Here is a 19163-nt window from a genome sequence, read left to right on the forward strand (position 1 = left end):
AAAGAGAATGAAACTGCTTTGACAGTAGTTCAGACTTCCCATTTCTTGACTTGCTAATTTGCTCCCGAAATTAGCTTATACAAGTGACATGAACAGGGCCTTGGCCTAAGCATGTACCTGAAAGCCTGTCACCACCTCTAGAAATAAAATTCACAGCAGCTAAAACAATCATTTTGAAAGAGAATATTTCAAGTGAGTCCAAGTTTAATTTCAATAAAGAAAGCTGTATAAAATGACACGCTGCACATTTGGGTAACCAGCATGACTCTTTTCAGTGAAGAAGTGGAATGGTTCTTTTGCAATATACTATCACCATGGCAAGCTGCTACGAGGAAGAGTAAACAATATGATTAGGTTTCAGCAAAAATGTATTAGTTCAGGGTGTGCACCTCAGATAGACTTAAACTTACACACCCTGGTCTGTGAGAGTAGTGCCCTATTAATTGCGGCATTGAGAGTAATCTGCAAGACAGAGCTCCAAAATCATCCTTTCATCTCAGTTCATGGCCACATACAGTATTTCTGCAGTCATCCATTTCACTTTTCTGTCTTTAACTAAACTCACCATTTTAAACCTCTGCCAACCACCACTTCAATCTTACCATTTTTCTGCTATCATAGGGCCTTGAAACTTTTGGCAAGTGGACAGAAGCAGTCAGAGAACCACATCACAATACATACTCCTTTCCCTGATACCTTTCACAACAAACTGCTCTTGGAAAAAGACGTTAACCGGTCCTTGCTCTCAGACAGACACAGAAAGCCTATCACCACCTCTACGAACATATTTCAATCAAACCAATATATATCATTCAACAATTATGCCTCTGTATCAATATAACTACAACTCGAGACAGAAAGGAATTTAAAAAACAATCTGCCCATTTGAATAACCAGCAGAGTTTTAAGGAAGTACAAACTGGAATGTGACAATTTCAGAGTTCCTCATTCATAAGAAGTCTGTGAGGTAGTATCTCAGAAAGATCTCATGTTTATAGCAAAAATGGTTGTAAGGGTAATTTATACCACACAATTGCAACTAGGTGCCTCAGTCTGCAAGAGACCAGTCCTTGACAGATTACACAATTGGGGCAACAACAAAGGCAGCAATTGTGTCAATCCTTTATGATTCTTCTCCAGTACTATACTTTTTCTGAGGGACAATTTGCATTATTCCTGGAGAAAATCATAGAGCTTCTACGCATGCATAGTTTCTGCTTTCTGCACGCACACACACTCCCTGCACTGAATCTACCCACAGTTCTGTTCAGAATGATTGTGCAATGTCATATTGTTGTATACATATTGCATATCCGTGGCATTTATGAAGAGGTACTTTGGTATGGCAGAAAGACAGAAAAGTAGCAATGCTGAAGGCATAACGTGACTGATTGTGCAGTTTGTATTGGGATTTCTAAATGAGTGAGAGTGAAAGGAGTATTGTAAGAGTGTGCCTCGAGTTTGTATGCAAAGATAGGTTGGGTGCTGTGAGAAAAAGACTCAACTATGAAGGGACTCGAACCCTCAATCTTCTGATCCGAAGTCAGACACCTTATCCATTAGGCCACATGGTCACTGACTACAATATGTTTGGGTGTTTATGGTTAGGTGGTATGAATGGATGTGGAACATATCAATTACAGGTGCGCAGGACAGGATCCCATACCGTTCTTCATCTTCTTTCCATCAAAGGAGTTTTTTCAAACAATATCTTGATCATTTCCAAAGTTTCATATCTCATGATATGCTTTTTTGCAGTTAATCCTCCTTTCTTCTTTTATTGAATACTCTGTTTTATGCTGCAATGGTATTTTTGGATTATTTGAAATGAGAATGAAACTGCTTTGACAGTAGTTCAGACTTCCCATTTCTTGACTTGCTAATTTGCTCCCTGAATTAGCTTATACAAGTGACATGAACAGGGCCTTGACCTAAGTACGTACCTGAAAGCCTGTCACCACCTCTAGAAATAAAATTCACAGCAGCTCAAAACAATCATTTTGAAAGAGAATATTTCAAGTGAGTCCAAGTTTAATTTCAATAAAGAAAGCTGTATAAAATGACACGCTGCCCATTTGGGTAACCAGCATGACTCTTTTCAGTGAAGAAGTGGAATGGTTCTGTTGCAATATACTATCACCCTGGTAAGCTGCTTCAAGGAAGAGTAAACAATATGATTAGGTTTCAGCAAAAATGTATTAGTTCAGGGTGTGCACCTCAGATAGACTTAAACTTACATACCCTGGTCTGTGAGAGTAGTGCCCTATCCATTGCGGCATTGAGGGTAATTTGCATGACTGAGTTCCAAAATCATCCTTTCATCTCAGTTCATGGCCACATACAGTATTTCTGCAGTCATCCTTTTCACTTTTCTGTCTTTAACTAAACCGACTATTTTAAACCTCCGCCACCCACCACTTCAATCTTACAGTTTTTGTGCTATCTGTCAGGATACTTCAATTCGATTTCCTCAGAAGCAGAAGATAACTCCTCAGTCCCGACCCGAGCTACTCACAACGAATATTAATCCTTCGTGCTGAGTACCCCGGAGGGGGAAAGGGGAATGGGATGGTAGAGAGACTGCAACAGAGATGATGAACGCCAGTACTCAGTCTGCCTCTTCACATCTAAGATTGGATACAGCACCTGCAAGAGTCACACTCGCAATTACTAGGGACATACAACATCAGTTTTTCACTTTCTACTCTCAACACTTAATTCTCTTTAATTCTATTATTTCTTCACTCACCCTGAGTTCTCTGTAGCCTTGCTTCTCTCTATAAATGATAGCTCTTCTTAAAAAAATGCTTATTACTGATTCTGGAAGAACTTCTCAACCTTTGTTAGAGATTGGTTTTATGTTGCTATATATATATATATATATAGTTGGTGATAATGCGTTCTTCAAATCAGCTGATGTTATTTAATTTCTCCTGTCTTATTGTGACTTCTGTCAATACTTGTATTTGTAAATGCTTGTTTATTAAAGTTTGTTTCTCCTTTCTTACTTCGACATTTGTTGATAACTTGTATTTGTAAATGCTTGTTTATTACAGTTAGTTTCTCCTTCCTTACTTCGACATCTGTCGATAACTTGTAGTTGTAAATGCTTGTTTATTTAAGTTTGTTTCTCTTTTAAACTCTATTTTGGTTTATTACCATTGAATTTGTAAATGCTTATTTGTTAACAGTTTGTTTCTCCTTTAAACTTGGCCTTTGTTTATAACCTTGACATTTGTAGATACTTGCTCTTTTAAAGTTCGTTTTTTCTTTGACTTTAATATCTTAAACAAGAACCTTGTAAACATAAGGTTAATTCATACATTAACTCTGTAGCCTTGCCGACTTCCACGGGAACGGTCTACTATCAAACTCTTCGAATAAACCTTGACAATATTTATCCGTTTTCTGTAATATAATCTTCAAATGTAATTTTACCTCACAGGAGTTTCTGTTCTGAAGCGCGCTCTCTCTCCACACAGCTGATTCCTGTCAGACCTCAGTTGAAGTGCAAGGCTTCCAGCTGGAGAGCTCGTAACCTAGCAACCAACCGATTGCAAGACTAGAACTGTAACTAACCGTCAGGACTCACAGCGGCCATCTTGGATCTTCTCTTCTTGATTCTTCCTTTGAAATAAGCGCAAGATTACTCTGCAAACCTTCTTCCAGTTTGGGCTTTGCTGTCTCCACTGAGGATATCTCTTCGCTTTTCTCATGCACTTCTTTGATTTGACTTGGCAAGTTTGTGTGGTCATGACAGTACTCCCCCTCAAGGAACAGTTCTCCAATTTAGGTTTGCTTGGGTAGGTTCTATGAAAGTTTCTCACTAATCTTGAAGCATTGTAGTGCTTTCCTCTTATTTAGTCTCTAAGCACTAACATAACACAACAGAAATGCACTTCTGAGGTCAAAGAAGACTTTTATTGTTATTTTATTCTTCCCCAACCACAATGTTTATGAATGAATGACGAATTAGTAGCTTTCAAGTCCGCGTTAATCAAACAAAATATATCAGTTTGCAATATACACAGCAGGTTATATTTATAAGATATTGAATGCAAAGCAAAACAAATACTTCACCGTGTAGGAACTATTTACAGCTACATCTTTCTAAGGTCTGCAAGCTGATGACCCCTGTCAGCCGCGAGAAAGAGTGTCATCTACCCACACGGGATGCTGGCAGCTGGCGCCAAGCTCCAGCACGAGGTCCGGCAGATTCGAATCTGACCCTCTGCAGCCTGTTACATTCGTTACAAAGGTGTGCCCCCTCCTCTCAGACCTGGGAAACTGAGCAAGCCCTTTGGAGACTGGCCAGGTCTCCAAGACTACTCCTGTTCCCAAGCTCAAGGGAAGAGAAACGACGCCCATGTACTCTCTCTTATCAGGTCTAGTCTACTGTGAGAGCAAAACATCTTGGTTCTCTGGTGCAAAAACACAGCTTGGAAAAATACAGCTTAGATTCTCAACTGCAATGTCTAACTCCACGTTAAAGGCAATGGGCAGCTAACCTAAATATCAAATGCAATGTCATGTTAAAGGCAATAGGCAGCTAACCTAAATATCAAATGCAATGTCTAGTGTCATGTCAAAGCCAATAGGCATCTAAGCTGAATACAAAATGCAATGTCTTATATCATGTCAAAGCCCATAGGCAGCTGAGCTGAATATAAAATGCAATGTATAATATCATGTCAAAGCCAATAGGCAGCGGAGCTGAATATCATGTCAAAGCCAATAGGCAGTTAAGCTGAATACAAAATGCAATATATAATATCATGTCAAAGCCCATAGGCAGAATATCTAATAGCATGTCAAAGTCAATAGGCAGCTAAATTGAATACATCATGTCAAAGTCAATAGGCATGCAATGTCAAAGCCAATAGGCGGCTAGACTGGATACAGCATGTCAAAGCCAATAGGCAGAATACAGAATGTAATGGCTAATGCAATGTCAAAGCCCATAGACGGCTAAACTGAATACAGAAAGTAATGGCTAATGCCATGTCAAAGCCAATAGGCACAATACAGAATGTAATGACTAATGCAATGTCAAAGCCCATAGGCGGCTAAACTGAACAAAACATACCATGTGCTACTGGTGAACATTGAGCAACTAATATGCGCAGTGGTGAAACACAAAGTCATTGGTCAAAACAAAACTTTATCAAATGGCAGGACATTCCGCCCTTTGACCAATGAATTTTTGTTTCACATATCTCATATTTCAAAAAAAAAAAAAAAAAACATCAGCACAAAAAAAACATTATGATCAAAGCAATCCCCGTAAAGCAATAGAAGTGAATTAACACATTGATTTCATAACCTTTCACATCAGATACATCTACATAGAAAAGACTGGGCAATTTTTTTTTCTGAATGAGTCTCTAATTCAACAGTGTTAGCAATTTGATGTGGCATGAGTTCTGCTCATGTAAAGAGGCACGGTCCACCTGAAAGGTTTTCTGGAAGGTAAGCAAAAGTCAGAGTTCCATACGAGAGGGGAAAAAAAAAAAACACAGCAAACAAGTTGAACTTGAACTGAAGGCGCAGTTTGCGCAAAATGGATCCATGGTGCTGGCACTTTACTCAGCCAGGTTCAGGTTGGGGATTCGGTCCCTTCCCCGACCCCACACGCACACACCGGAAGGGGGACCACACAGCACACTCAGGGACAGTGGCGAAACGTGGTCGGATCTGCAAAAGAAACAAGTATGACTTTTCTTGCAAATAACATTTTTCATTTAAACTGCACCCTTCCTCTTTCTTTCCCTGTTTTATAATCAGCAGGACGTTTTTGGGGCCCTTTGTTATATTCTCTGCAGGTTCTGGAGGGTCACTTGGGGCGTCAGCCCACACATCAGCACTGAGGTTTTTATCTGCTGCACCACAGCTTCCCTTTTCTTGCACTGTCAGAAGGGCTGGGGCAGACTCCTTCTTTACCAAACCTCCATTCACTGCATTTTCGCCAATTTGGGCCATTCTGTCTCCAATTTGTATAAATAAATCAGATTCTTTTCTAGGTATCAGCATAATTTCGATTTTTCCTTGGTAATTTGCAGCAATCACTCTCCCTAAAACCTGATCAATTTGCCATTTCTGTTCTGGTAACTTTCCTCTCCCCAACTGCTCTGTGACTGCTTGCATGACAGATTGCTTTTGTGCGTGCTGCACAGTTTTTATCAAATCTAGGGGAATGTGCATCTCTCTTATCTCTGCCCACCTGTAAGTGGCCTTTTCACATTTCTGGGGCACCCACATAGCCATCCCCACTAAGGCAGAATTCTGGGTGAACACTTCTCTCTCTGCATTTTTCTCATTAACATCTGCAAGGTAATTGAACCAGTTAGGTGCTAAAACATTATCAAAGAACCAAAAATCAGCGTAAAAATGACACATCTCACGTAGCTCTTGCTTTAAAATCTGACACACATTATACCACGCTGTTCCTTCTACGGTGCCAGAAAACAACATTTCAGTCAATGAATCATTAGTAAAACAAACATGCTTTTTATCTTCAGTGGACACGAATTCAAATGGTGCATTCAACTTCATTGGTAATTCTTTTATCTGTGGTACTCTAGCCCTGTCTTGCAAGTACCAGATCCATTGTATGATTCTAGCTAGGGGCAGTATTTTCTTCCCTTGTTCTTGAATTACATGTACATCAGTTTTTCCTTCTTGCACTGCGCAGAAACCTAAAGTCTGCATTATTTCATTTGCCAAATCACAAGCGCGCAGCTGCATATTATTTTTCACAGTGACCATGTACAAAAGTGTTAGGATTTCTCTCAAATGAGGGCTATTCTTTTTCCAAAAATCAAACAAGCTAATGAAACTCGGGGTGTCTTGCTCTAAAATCCTTCGTTTTACTTGTGCATTTTGCAACGGTAACTCGTAAATCACATTCTGAGCTCTCTCATCCGTGTTATCAGTTAAGGAATGCATATTGTTTGCCAAAAACCCTGGCTCACATGGAAACTCAGTGCAGCTCGGAGCTGTCTTAACCCCCTCATTACTGGAATGGGACAAGAAAGATTCTTCATTTTTATAACTTTCAGCATTATTTTGAATTATCGTATCCTGGCTAATTTGCTCACGTAAATTCCTATTTTCATGTTCCAACTGCCTACATTTCTCCTGCATTTCTCTGTAAGCAGATAAAGGTATACAGACCTTTCTGTCATCATTACTTCCAAAACACACTTTTTCTACATATATACAACGGGAATTATTTCTCAAAACAACATCAGGCATTTTAGCTACACATGCATTTTCTTCTGTAATTCCCCAAACAGAAAACAATTCACAGTTTTTCTTAGCACCATCAGGCAGTTCATCAACACATGTATTCTCAGACATGGTCTGCCGTGCTACTGTGATTCTCCAAACAGAAAACAATTTCTGTAATTCTCCAAACAACAAAAAAACAATTACACTTTTAAAGTGTGCACTTAGAAATCTACTAACTCGTCAAACCCCTTCTTAATCACCTCTTAATGACCGACCCCACGACTCCAGGTACCAATTGTAGTGCTTTCCTCTTATTTAGTCTCTAAGCACTAACATAACACAACAGAAATGCACTTCTGAGGTCAAAGAAGACTTTTATTGTTATTTTATTCTTCCCCAACCACAATGTTTATGAATGAATGACGAATTAGTAGCTTTCAAGTCCGCGTTAATCAAACAAAATATATCAGTTTGCAATATACACAGCAGGTTATATTTATAAGATATTGAATGCAAAGCAAAACAAATACTTCACCGTGTAGGAACTATTTACAGCTACATCTTTCTAAGGTCTGCAAGCTGATGACCCCTGTCAGCCGCGAGAAAGAGTGTCATCTACCCACACGGGATGCTGGCAGCTGGCGCCAAGCTCCAGCACGAGGTCCGGCAGATTCGAATCTGACCCTCTGCAGCCTGTTACATTCGTTACAAAGGTGTGCCCCCTCCTCTCAGACCTGGGAAACTGAGCAAGCCCTTTGGAGACTGGCCAGGTCTCCAAGACTACTCCTGTTCCCAAGCTCAAGGGAAGAGAAACGACGCCCATGTACTCTCTCTTATCAGGTCTAGTCTACTGTGAGAGCAAAACATCTTGGTTCTCTGGTGCAAAAACACAGCTTGGAAAAATACAGCTTAGATTCTCAACTGCAATGTCTAACTCCACGTTAAAGGCAATGGGCAGCTAACCTAAATATCAAATGCAATGTCATGTTAAAGGCAATAGGCAGCTAACCTAAATATCAAATGCAATGTCTAGTGTCATGTCAAAGCCAATAGGCATCTAAGCTGAATACAAAATGCAATGTCTTATATCATGTCAAAGCCCATAGGCAGCTGAGCTGAATATAAAATGCAATGTATAATATCATGTCAAAGCCAATAGGCAGCGGAGCTGAATATCATGTCAAAGCCAATAGGCAGTTAAGCTGAATACAAAATGCAATATATAATATCATGTCAAAGCCCATAGGCAGAATATCTAATAGCATGTCAAAGTCAATAGGCAGCTAAATTGAATACATCATGTCAAAGTCAATAGGCATGCAATGTCAAAGCCAATAGGCGGCTAGACTGGATACAGCATGTCAAAGCCAATAGGCAGAATACAGAATGTAATGGCTAATGCAATGTCAAAGCCCATAGACGGCTAAACTGAATACAGAAAGTAATGGCTAATGCCATGTCAAAGCCAATAGGCACAATACAGAATGTAATGACTAATGCAATGTCAAAGCCCATAGGCGGCTAAACTGAACAAAACATACCATGTGCTACTGGTGAACATTGAGCAACTAATATGCGCAGTGGTGAAACACAAAGTCATTGGTCAAAACAAAACTTTATCAAATGGCAGGACAAGCATGTACATACTCGTGCGGCTCCCAGGATCGTTCCTCTGGACCATAACCTTTCCAATCAATTAGATAATAAAGCTGGCCATTACGGATTTTGGAATCTAAGATTTGATTGACCTCATACTCTTCTGCAGAGTTAATCTGGATAGGAATTGGAGGGGAGTTTTGACGTAAATTTGGAGAACTGTTCTTTAACAAGGAGACATGGAAAACAGGATGTATCTTTAGATGAGCTGGCAACTGCAATTTAACTGCCACTGGATTGATCATCTTGTCAACTTTGAATGGGCCTATAAATCGTGGCTGAAATTTACAATTTCCTTTGAGACGTAAATGACGAGTGGATAACCAAACTTTGTCTCCTTTCGAATAAATGGGGCTCTCTCTTCTTTTTCTATCAGCCTGAGTCTTATATGAGTCTTTTGCTTGAATGATGTTTTTTCTAGCCCTAACTAACGTGGTCTGCAAATCCCTCACCATCTCTTCTACTGCAGGCACTGAATCATCTTCTTTACCCAACATTACATTAGGATGTCTACCATGGTTCAGATAAAAGGGGGTGAACCCAGTGGTGGAATGAACAGCATTATTGTAAGCAAATTCAGCTGCCCACATCAACTCGGGCCATTCCTTCTCTTTATCGAATAAATTGAGTCTTAAATACTGTTCTAACTCTTGATTCACTCTCTCTGTTTGCCCATCGGTTTCAGGATGGTAACTGATAGAGTAACGAAAATCAATTCCTAATCTTTTACTAAAGGCCTTCCAAAAGCGAGAAACAAATTGGGACCCCCTGTCTGAAACTAGAATTTTTGGGATACCATGGGCGCGTACTATGTGTTGTGTAAACAACTGTGCAACCTGTGGGGCTCGAGGGATTTCTTTCAAAGGAATGAAATGTGCCATTTTAGTGAAAGTGTCTACAAAAACTAGGATAGTGTTAAAACCTTGGCTACTAGGGAGGTCCACTATAAGATCCATAGTAACAGTATGCCAGGCATGGGGTGCAGTGGGCAAAGGTCTTAACAGACCTTATGAAGCTGTTCTATTTGATTTCCCTCTTTGACATTTGTCACAAGTTGACACATATTGTCTTATCTGAGTTTTCATTTTTGGCCACCAAAATTCTCGTTGTATTAGATTTTGAGTCTTTTGAATTCCTTTGTGTCCAGCCAATTGATCGTCATGATAAGCCTGAAGAATTGTTTCTTGCAGCTCCACAGTCGGAACATACAGTGCACCTTTAAAGTATGGCAAACCTTTTTTGATTTCTCTTCCTTGGCCTTCTTTGGACCACTTCAGCATTCCTTCGAATGTTAAGTTTTCTTGAATTTCTTTGGATACATTTTCATACAATATGGTAGATATGAACTTCTCTTGTGGAATAATCAATTCTTTTTCTGGAGGCTCTTTAACTGCACCGGTATCAATTCGAGATAGAGCATCTGCCTTCCCATTTACTTTTCCTGGTCTGAAAGTGATAACAAAATCAAAGTCTGCAAAATATAGGGACCAACGCAGTCGTCTAGCTGTTAGAGTTCGAGCTGATTTTAAAAACTGTAAATTTCGGTGGTCCGTGTAAACGGTCACTTTATGCTGAGCTCCCAAAATGTAATGCCTCCACTCACGAAAAGTTTATTTGACTGCCAATAGCTCCTTATCCGCAATTGAATAATTTATCTCTGGTGGTGTTAATTTTTGAGAGAAATAGGCCACTGGATGTAATTGACCTGTATCTTTATGACGCTGGGAAAGGATACCTCCTATGGCAACATCTGAAGCATCTGCCTCCACATAATATGGCTCATCTGGATTGGGGTGGAGCAAGATTGGAGCTGAGACGAAGGAATTCTTCAAAAAATTAAAAGCATTTTCAGCTTCTTTTGTCCACTCAAACTTCACTCCTTTCTTCAACAATCGAGTAATGGGTGTAACTGTTTGAGAAAAATTGGATATGAATCTTCGATAAAAATTAGCGAACCCCAAGAAACTCTGGATCTCTTTGACATTGCAAGGAGAAGGCCAATGTTGCACTGTTTTTATCTTGGCAGGATCCATACTAACTCCTTCTGGTGACAAAATGAATCCTAAGAACTCAACTCGTTCCACATGAAATGCACACTTCTCCAATTTTACATAGAGAATCCTAAGAACTCAACTCGTTCCACATGAAATGCACACTTCTCCAATTTTACATAGAGATGGTTTTCTTGCAACCTTGTGAGGATGGATCGAACATGGGAAATGTGCTCCTGTAGATTATCGGAAAAGATTAAAATGTCATCTATATAAACCACGGCAATCCGGTCGAGGAATTCTCGTAATATATCATTAACGAAATGCTGGAAGGCAGCGGGAGCATTGCATAACCCATAAGGCATCACTTGATATTCAAATAATCCGTATCGAGTCCGAAAAGCGGTTTTCCATTCATCCCCTGAAGCCACTCGAATCAAATGATATGCTCCTCGCAGGTCCAATTTGGTGTAGATTCTAGCATTCTTTACTTGATCTAATAAAACTGACACTAAAGGCAGTGGGTATCGATTCTTGATGGTAACCTGATTGAGGGCTCGATAATCAATGCAAGTTCGAAGACTCCCATCCTTCTTTGGTATGAAAAATAGTGGGGATGACACTGGAGATTCAGAAGGACGAATAAAACCATTAGCAAGATATTGATCCAAATACTCCTTTAAATGTTGATTCTCTGCTTCGGTCAATGTGTATATTCTGCTACATGGCTCCAGTTCAATTTTGCAGTCGTAGGGTCGATGTGGTGGCAATTTCTCAGCCTCCTTTTCATCAAAAACGGCAACTAAATCCTCATATTCTTTTGGGATTTCTGCTGTCTTTAGTGCACAGATCATTGAAGAGTGTGATGATAAACAGGCCGCTTGGGACTTGGTGGACACTTCCACTCCATCATGAAAGCAATTCTCTTTGCAGTAAGAGGAATTCATCTTGATCGTTCTTTTGCTCCAGTCAATTTGTGGATTATGTTCTGTAAGCCAGGGCAGACCCACAATGAGTTGAAATTGTGGAGCATCTATCAAATTAAAGATTATTTGCTCCTGATGTCCACCAAAACCTTGCATCTGAATTGGTTCGGTCTCATGGGAAATGGGTCCTGAAGAAAGATTGGTTCCATCCACAGCTCTTACTACTTCCAAAGTAGATTTCTTGATAAATCGAATACCCATTTTACGAGCGTATTTGATATCACAGAAGTTGCCCGTAGCTCCAGAGTCTATCATAACTGAGATCCCTTGAATTTCCTTCTCAAGGGTCTTAACTGATACTGTTTGTACCAAATGTGGCGCTGCGGTTTGTAAGGTATTCGCCACTCGTTGATCTAAAGGAGTTGTCTTGGGTTCTGCTTTCATCAGGGCAACTCCCTCTACTGATGAAGCTGGCCTTTTCCCGACTGAAGAGCTTTGGGTTTCTTGGGACAGTTTTTAACAAAATGCCCAGATGCACCGCAATATAAACATAGTTGATTCACTCTTCTTTTCTCTTTTTCTTCCTTAGATAAAGGACCTCGGATGGAACCAATTTGCATTGGTTCTTCTATCGTTATCCCTTCTCCGGCTCTCGTATGATCATTTCTTACACGATCAATTCTCAGGGGAAATGGTCGATACTCTCTTCTCTTTTCTGCTCTTCGTTCAGTTAACCGGTGGTCAATCTGTAACACAAGATCAATTAACTCTGAAATCTTGGTGGGTCTATTTGGAACTTGTGCTAAGGCATCTTTCAATTCATCTCTCAGTCCACGATAAAATATGGCGGCTCTTTTTGACTCCGGCCAGGCAGTCTCTACAATGAGTTTATTGAAATGCGCCAGATAGGCTACTAGATCTTTATTACCTTGCCTGATTTCCAGTAGTTCATTGTCAGTGGCTTGAGCTGCAGTTCGCCGATCAAATATTCTTAAGAACTCTTCCTTGAAATTTTGGAAATTATATAAAACAGGATCATTTCTGGAAATTATTGGCATGGACCATGCGGCCGCATCTCCTGTCAGATAAGACAATATAAATGCCACTTTGGACTGGACTTCGGAAAAAATGACTGGTCTACATAAAAAATGCAATGAGCATTGGGTCAGAAAAATCGGCGCCTTATTTGGATCCCCACCGAAGCGCTCGGGTTGAGCCAAAGGAATAACAGGGGAAACTGCATGAATTACATGAGTGGATATACCTGCGGACTGTGAAGGACTAGGGATTTGTGAAAACACAGATTCATTTGATTTAGCGGTGTTCCCTAACTCATTTATTCGCTGTTTTATTTGGACTGTTTCTTCTATGGTGTTATTTAACTGTTTCTGTAACCCTTCCAAAACGGTGGCTAATGCTTTTATATCAATTCCTTCTGCCATTCTGCTCAGGAGGAAATCTGTTTTTTCCCTAAAATTAGGGTGATGGCACTTCAATCTGCCAGGATACTTCAATTCGATTTCCTCAGAAGCAGAAGATAACTCCTCAGTCCCGACCAGAGCTACTCACAACGAATATTAATCCTTCGTGCTGAGTACCCCGGAGGGGGAAAGGGGAATGGGATGGTAGAGAGACTGCCACAGAGATGATGAACGCCAGTACTCAGTCTGCCTCCTCACATCTAAGATTGGATACAGCACCTGCAAGAGTCACAGTCGCAATTACTAGGGACATACAACATCAGTTTTTCACTTTCTACTCTCAACACTTAATTCTCTTTAATTCTATTATTTCTTCACTCACCCTGAGTTCTCTGTAGCCTTGCTTCTCTCTATAAATGATAGCTCTTCTTAAAAAAATGCTTATTACTGATTCTGGAAGAACTTCTCAACCTTTGTTAGAGATTGGTTTTATTTTACTATATATATATATATATATACATATATATATAGTTGGTGATAATGCGTTCTTCAAATCAGCTGATGTTATTTAATTTCTCCTGTCTTATTGTGACTTCTGTCAATACTTGTATTTGTAAATGCTTGATTATTAAAGTTCGTTTCTCCTTTCTTACTTTGACATTTGTTGATAACTTGTACTTGTAAATGCTTGTTTATTACAGTTAGTTTCTCCTTCCTTACTTCGACATCTGTCGATAGCTTGTAGTTGTAAATGCTTGTTTATTTAAGTTTGTTTCTCTTTTAAACTCTATTTTGGTTTATTACCATTGAATTTGTTAATGCTTATTTGTTAACAGTTCGTTTCTCCTTTAAACTTGGCCTTTGTTTATAACCTTGACATTTGTAGATACTTGCAATTTTAAAGTTCGTTTTTTCTTTGACTTTAATATCTTAAACAAGAACCTTGTAAACATAAGGTTAATTCATACATTAACTCTGTAGCCTTGCCGACTTCCACGGGAACGGTCTACTTTCAAACTCTCCGAATAAACCTTGACAATATTTATACGTTTTCAGTAATATAATCTTCAAATGTAATTTTACCTCACAGGAGTTTCTGTTCTGAAGCGCGCTCTCTCTCAACACAGCTGATTCCTGTCAGACCTCAGTTGAAGTGCAAGGCTTCCAGCTGGAGAGCTCGTAACCTAGCAACCAACCGATTGCAAGACTAGAACTGTAACTAACCTTCAGGACTCACAGCGGCCATCTTGGATCTTCTCTTCTTGATTCTTCCTTTGAAATAAGCGCAAGATTACTCTGCAAACTTTCTTCCAGTTTGGGCTTTGCTGTCTCCACTGAGGATATCTCTTTGCTTTTCTCATGCACTTCTTTGATTTGACTTGGCAAGTTGGTGTGGTCATGACACTATCATAGGGCCTTGGAACCTTTGGCAAGTGGACAGAAGCAGTCAGAGAACCACATGACAATACATACTCCTTTGCCTGATACCTTTCACAACAAACTGCTCTTGGAAAAAGACGTTAACCGGTCCTTGCTCTCAGACAGACACAGAAAGCCTATCACCACCTCTACGAACATATTTCAATCGAACCAATATATATCATTCAACAATTATGCCTCTGTATCAATATAACTACAACTAGAGACAGAAAGGAATTTAAAAAACAATCTGCCCATTTGAATAACCAGCAGAGTTTTAAGGACGTACAAATTGGAATGTGACAATTTCAGAGTTCCTCATTCATAAGAAGTCTGTGAGATAGTATCTCAGAAAGATCTCAAGTTTATAGCAAAAATGGTTTTAAGGGTGATTTATACCACACAATTGCAACTTGGTGCCTCAATCTGCAAGAGACCAGTCCTTGACAGAATTCACAAGTGGGGCAACAGCAAAGGCAGCAATTGTGTCAATCCTTTATGATTCTTCTCTAGTACTATACTTTTTCTGAGGGACAATTTGCATTATTCCTGGAGAAAATCGTAGAGCTTCTGCACATGCATAGTTTCTGCTTTCTGCACGCACACACTCCCTGCACTGAATCTACCCACAGTTCTGTTCAGAATGATTGTGCCATGTCATATTGTTGAATACGTATTGCATATCCATGGCACTTATGAAGAGGTACTTTGGTATGGCAGAAAGACAGAAAAGTAGCAATGCTGAAGGCATAACGTGACTGATTGTGCAGTTTGCATTGGGCTTTCTTAATGAGTGAGAGTGAAAGGAGTATTGTAAGAGTGTGTTTCCAGTTTGTATGTAAAGATAAGTTGGGTGCTGTGAGAAAAAGACTCAACCATGAAGGGACTGGAACCCTCAATCTTCTGATCCGAAGTCAGACACCTTATCCATTAGGCCACATGGTCACTGACTGCAATATGTTTGGGTGTTTAGGGTTAGGTGGTATGAATGGATGTGGAACATATCAATTACAGGTGCGCAGGACAGGATCCCATACCGTTATTCATCTTCTTTCCATCAAAGGAGTTTTTTCAAACAATATATAGATAATTTCCATAGTTTCATATCTTATGCTGTGCTTTTTTGCCGTTAATCCTCCTTTCTTCTTTTATTGAATACTCTGTTTTATGCTGCAATGGTATTTTTGGATTATTTGAAAAGAGAATGAAACTGCTTTGACAGTAGTTCAGACTTCCCATTTCTTGACTTGCTAATTTGCTCCCTCAATTAGCTTATACAAGTGACATGAACAGGGCCTTGACCTAAGCACGTACCTGAAAGCCTGTCACCACCTCTAGAAATAAAATTCACAGCAGCTCAAAACAATCATTTTGAAAGAGAATATTTCAAGTGAGTCCAAGTTTAATTTAAAAAAGAAAGCTGTATAAAATGACACGCTGCACATTTGGGTAACCAGCATGACTCTTTTCAGTGAAGAAGTGGAATGGTTCTGTTGCAATATACTATCACCCTGGCAAGCTGCTACGAGGAAGAGTAAACAATATGATAGGTTTCAGCCTAAATGTATTAGTTCAGGGTGTGCACCTCAGATAGACTTAAACTTACACACCCTGGTCTGTGAGAGTAGTGCCCTATCCATTGCGGCATTGAGGGTAATCTGCAAGACAGAGTTCCAAAATCATCCTTTCATCTCAGTTCATGGCCACATACAGTATTTCTGCAGTCATTCGTTTCACTTTTCTGTCTTTAATTAAACTGACCATTTTAAACCTCCGGCACCCACCACTTCAATCTTACCGTTTTTGTGCTATCATAGGGCCTTGGAACTTTTGGCAAGTGGACAGAAGCAGTCAGAGAACCACATCACAATACATACTCCTTTGCCTGATACCTTTCACAACAAATTGCTCTTGGAAAAAGACTTTAACCGGTCCTTGCTCTCAGACAGACACAGAAAGCCTATCACCACGTCTACGAACATATTTCAATCAAACCAATATATATCATTCAACAATTATGCCTCTGTATCAATATAACTACAACTCGAGACAGAAAGGAATTAAAAAAACAATCTGCCCATTTGAATAACCAGCAGAGTTTTTAGGACGTACAAACTGGAATGTGACAATTTCAGAGTTCCTCATTCATAAGAAGTCTGTGAGATAGTATCAAAGAAAGATCTCAAGTTTATATCAAAAATGGTTGTAAGGGTGATTTATACCACACAATTGAAACTAGGTGCCTCAATCTGCAAGAGACCAGTCCTTGACAGATTAGACAACTGGGGCAACAGCAAAGGCAGCAATTGTGTCAATCCTTTATGATTCTTCTCCAGTAGTATATTTTTTCTGAGGGACAATTTGCATTTTTCCTGGAGAAAATCATAGAGCTTCTACGTATGCATAGTTTCTGCTTTCTGCACGCACACACTCCCTGCACTGCATCTACCCACAGTTCTGTTAAGAATGATTGTGCCGTGTCATATTGTTGTATACGTATTGCATATCCGTGGCGTTTATGAAGAGGTACTTTGGTATGGCAGAAAGACAGAAAAGTAGCAATGCTGAAGGCATAACGTGACTGATTGTGCAGTTTGCTTTGGGCTTTCTTAATGAGTGAGAGTGAAAGGAGTATTGTAAGAGTGTGTTTCCAGTTTGTATGTAAAGATAAGTTGGGTGCTGTGAGAAAAAGACTCAACCATGAAGCGTCTCAAAGCCTCAATCTTCTGATCCCAAGTCAGACACCTTATCCATTAGGCCAAATGGTAACTGACTGCAATATGTTTGGGTGTTTAGGGTTCGGTGGTATGAATGGATGTGGAACATGTCAATTACAGGTGCGCAGGACAGGATCCCATACCGTTCTTCATCTTCTTTCCATCAAAGGAGTTTTTTCAAACAATATCTAGATAATTTCCAAAGTTTCATATCTTATGATGTGCTTTTTTGCCGTTAATCCTCCTTTCTTCTTTTATTGAATACTCTGTTTTATGCTGCAATGGTATTTTTGGATTATTTGAAAAGAGAATGAAACTGCTTTGACAGTAGTTCAGACTTCCCATTTCTTGACTTGCTAATTTGCTCCCTGAATTAGCTTATACAAGTGACATGAACAGGGCCTTGACCTAAGCACGTACCTGAAAGCCTGTCACCACCTCTAGAAATAAAATTCACAGCAGCTCAAAACATTCATTTTGAAAGAGAATATTTCAAGTGAGTCCAAGTTTAATTTCAATAAAGAAAGCTGTATAAAATGACACGCTGCACATTTGGGTAACCAGCATGACTCTTGTCAGTGAAGAAGTGGAATGGTTCTGTTGCAATATACTATCACCCTGGCAAGCTGCTACGAGGAAGAGTAAACAATATGATTAGGTTTCAGCAAAAATGTATTAGTTCAGGGTGTGCACCTCAGATAGACTTAAACTTACACACCCTGGTCTGTGAGAGTAGTGCCCTATCCATTGCGGCATTGAGGGTAATCTGCAAGACAGAGTTCCAAAATCATCCTTTCATCTCAGTTCATGGCCACATACAGTATTTCTGCAGTCATTCGTTTCACTTTTCTGTCTTTAATTAAACTGACCATTTTAAACCTCCGGCACCCACCACTTCAATCTTACCTTTTTTGTGCTATCATAGGGCCTTGGAACTTTTGGCAAGTGGACAGAAGCAGTCAGAGAACCACATCACAATACATACTCCTTTGCCTGATACCTTTCACAACAAACTGCTCTTGGAAAAAGACGTTAACCGGTCCTTGCTCTCAGACAGACACAGAAAGCCTATCACCAACTCTACGAACATATTTCAATCAAACCAATATATATCATTCAACAATTATGCCTCTGTATCAATATAACTACAACTAGAGACAGAAAGGAATTTAAAAAACAATCTGCCCATTTGAATAACCAGAAGAGTTTTAAGGACGTACAAATTGGAATGTGACAATTTCAGAGTTTCTCATTCATAAGAAGTCTGTGAGATAGTATCTCAGAAAGATCTCAAGTTTATAGCAAAAATGGTTGTAAGGGTGATTTATACCACACAATTGCAACTAGGTGCCTCAATCTGCAAAAGACCCGTCCTTGACAGATTACACAACTGGGGCAACAGCAAAGGCAGCAATTGTGTCAATCCTTTATGATTATTCTCTAGTACTATACTTTTTCTGAGGGACAATTTGCATTATTCCTGGAGAAAATCATAGAGCTTCTACCCATGCATAGTTTCTGCTTTCTGCACGCACACACTACCTGCACAGAATCTACCCACAGTTCTGTTAAGAATGATTGTGCCGTGTCATATTGTTGCATACGTATTGCATATCCATGGCATTTATGAAGAGGTACTTTGGTATGGTAGAAAGAAAGAAAAGTAGCAATGCTGAAGGCATAACGTGACTGATTGTGCAGTTTGCTTTGGACTTTCTTAATGAGTGAGAGTGAAAGGAGTATTGTAATAGTGTGTTTCCAGTTTGTATGTAAAGATAAGTTGGGTACTGTGAGAAAAAGACC

General features: G+C 39.6%; 1 non-coding gene across 1 annotated transcript; it reads right to left on the bottom strand.

The window, feature by feature from the left end:
• Positions 1–1501: 1501 nt before the first annotated feature.
• On the bottom strand, positions 1502–1574 carry TRNAR-UCG (transfer RNA arginine (anticodon UCG)). The gene has a single exon. It is a non-coding gene; the product is annotated as a tRNA-Arg (tRNA).
• Positions 1575–19163: the final 17589 nt, after the last annotated feature.

The sequence above is a fragment of the Pleurodeles waltl genome, chromosome 4_1, assembly GCF_031143425.1.
Source record: "Pleurodeles waltl isolate 20211129_DDA chromosome 4_1, aPleWal1.hap1.20221129, whole genome shotgun sequence".
NCBI lineage: Eukaryota > Metazoa > Chordata > Amphibia > Caudata > Salamandridae > Pleurodeles > Pleurodeles waltl.